General features: G+C 44.7%; 1 long non-coding RNA gene across 1 annotated transcript in view; it reads right to left on the bottom strand.

The window, feature by feature from the left end:
* Window positions 1-613, bottom strand: part of LOC119589448 — a 73,413-nt gene that overhangs the window by 12,115 nt on the left and 60,685 nt on the right. Inside the window, exon 2 of the long non-coding RNA XR_005230183.1 lies at window positions 389-516. This is a non-coding gene — a long non-coding RNA (uncharacterized LOC119589448). The remainder of the gene's footprint in view (window positions 1-388; window positions 517-613) is intronic.

Genomic DNA, 613 nt, shown 5'->3' with positions numbered 1-613 from the left:
GTTCCCATAGTTAATGCCAGCCAGTTCTCATAAATCAGTTATTAATGTAATTCTGAACTTCTCCCTTTTCAATAAATCAAGGAAGCGTTTCTGCCAACAGCGTCGGCACTCAGCTTGCAAGACAGACTGGCAAGACCGGATAATTGACCGTTTCATAAACACAAACAACCACGACAGACCACTTACCACTGAAGCCACTTGCTATAAACCGGTTTCCATAAAGCCTATGCAAATCACAGTAATCATTAAACCATTGGCTAACGACAATTACTGGTTACTTGCGGCATAAATTTGATATTAATTACAACATAAATTTACTATTGATTACTAACCTGATCAACGTTCACGCTCGGTCTACTTCACAAAGACAACAAATACAAGTCCTTACCATTGGCCTGGGCAGCGGGTAGCCTGGTAGACCGTGGGCAGTTGGGTGTGGGGCGGGGGTGAGGTGGGGGGGACACAGGAGTGCCGAGTGCCATAGCTGGTGCCCTCCTGCCCTTCAGCTTCTCACTCCTGGGGAAGAGGTAGAGACAAGGCAAGAATAAGTTGACAAATTCTTAAGAATGTTCATTTTAATCTTTGCCGTCTTTGTTGTCTCTCTCGATCGATA

This window comes from Penaeus monodon, chromosome 25 (assembly GCF_015228065.2).
Source record: "Penaeus monodon isolate SGIC_2016 chromosome 25, NSTDA_Pmon_1, whole genome shotgun sequence".
NCBI classification, from domain to species: domain Eukaryota; kingdom Metazoa; phylum Arthropoda; class Malacostraca; order Decapoda; family Penaeidae; genus Penaeus; species Penaeus monodon.
Note: the sequence above shows the minus strand (reverse complement) of the source record. Positions and strands in the feature narration are given on the sequence as shown.